Source organism: Charadrius vociferus, unplaced genomic scaffold (assembly GCF_000708025.1).
Source record: "Charadrius vociferus isolate BGI_N301 unplaced genomic scaffold, ASM70802v2 scaffold163, whole genome shotgun sequence".
NCBI classification, from domain to species: Eukaryota; Metazoa; Chordata; class Aves; order Charadriiformes; family Charadriidae; genus Charadrius; species Charadrius vociferus.
The window spans coordinates 21,451,110-21,452,786 of record NW_009648332.1 but is presented as its reverse complement, the minus strand read 5'-3'; the positions used below and the strand labels follow the sequence as shown (position 1 = coordinate 21,452,786).

Genomic DNA, 1,677 nt, shown 5'->3' with positions numbered 1-1,677 from the left:
ATGCAGACCGTTTCCAAGAGAGCAGGCGCAACACGAAACTGAGGCAGGGTGAGTTACCCCTGGCAAAATATCTGGACGGGAATAAAGGAAAATTTCGTTCGAAGGGAAAAAAAAAAAAAAAAAACGAAAAAAAACACCCAACCAACCAACCCAACCAACCAGACCCTGAACGTGCTGGTAGAGTGGAAAGACTATATTGCAACAACTAGAAATAAACTCCTCTCTAGGTGAGTTTTTTTTCACCTCTGTCGACAGCAACCACTGCGATCGCCCACGCCAGGTAGGCACACGCCTGCGGCCACTCGTGGGCGCAGGGCGTGCGGGGAGCAATCCCTCCTGCAGAGGGGTTAACCCCTCGCCCGGAGCGCGGCCGCCTCCCTCCCGAGCCCCGGCGCTGCCTCCCTCGCCTTCCTCCTTCCCTCCCCAGGCAGCTTCGCGGCGCTCGGTACAGCCGCCGTCCCCGCAACGGGTCTCGCTGGCTGGCCCGGGCGGCGCGGTCCCGCGTGGGCTGCCGGCCGTGCTCCCGCCCCCCCGGCGGGGTTTGGGGCGAGCAGGAAGAAACTTCGCCCGTCTCCCGGAGCAATGGGGGCACCGCGGAGGCCCGAGGGGAAGGAGGGGGATCCCGAGCGAACAGCTCCTGTATCCCGGATTGAATCACCTTGTTTATTTTTTCCTGATGGCTTGTTGTGCTAATTGACTTGTTTTCTCCAAGGAAAGCCTGTCTCTCCCTCCTCCTTCCCCACACACGGATTTTTTTCTCTCCTTTTTTTTTTTTCCCTTCCTTTTTCCTTTTTTTTTTTTTTTTTTTTTCCAGACCGGGAGTGCTCTGCAGGAGCCTACGGCTTGTGGAGTGATCTACCCGTTTAAAGGGAGATTCCCTTACCCCTTTGAGTATCGTTGGTTTTATAGCTATTACTCTCTTATTAAAACACACACACACATACAACACATTGATTTCCATCCAAAAGGGCTAATTACATTACTTACAGTAAATAGCAGCCCTGCTGTCCAGGGTCTAGTGTGCCAACAGAGAAAAAAAATCCCGGCTTATTTCACTTGATTGACTTCATCTTTGTGTGAAATTGTGTTTTATGAGCTGTATTCTGGCACTCGGAGGAATGTAGCAACATTCAATCTGCAAATAACATCAATTTTAGCTACTTAGGGGGAAAGAGAAGGGAGGAAACTGGCTGCCTGAATCTTGGGTTACATGGAAGAGGTGACTCGAGGAGCCCCTGAGGATGTCTCTGGGATGCTTTGGAAAGGAAGTGGGGGCTGGGGTACTTCTTTCACTAGTCGCTCTCGGGTTTGGTGTGGAGCGTCACCCAGGGAACAGGGAGCGCAGAACTGCCGCCAGGAAGATCCTTCAGTAAGGATCGAGGTGTCAGGAAACAGCCGGCAGCTGTTCCAGGGAAAGGCAAGGAAGAGTGGTGTGAAAAGTAAGTAGGAAAAAGGGAAAAGGAGGGGAAGGGGAGCCGAGAGAGAGAGATCAGGCGGGTAGGAATGCATTGCCCAGTCCCCTGCACACAATGCTCGCTCGCAGCCCGCAGACGGGAAACGGGCGAGGGGAGAGAGCCCCGGGAGAGCATCCCCGGGCCGCTCCTCGCCGCGCCCGCCCGCCCCGTGGGCGATCGGGGGTGGCTCCCGCATTTGCCCCCCGAGGGTGCCGGAGGTGCT

The 1,677-nt window shown here is 55.0% G+C and overlaps 1 protein-coding gene across 1 annotated transcript in view; it reads left to right on the top strand.

Annotated features, from left to right (window-relative positions):
* Positions 1-1,677, top strand: part of LHX9 (LIM homeobox 9) — a 16,289-nt gene that overhangs the window by 2,934 nt on the left and 11,678 nt on the right. The gene's annotated exons all lie outside the window — the stretch shown is intronic.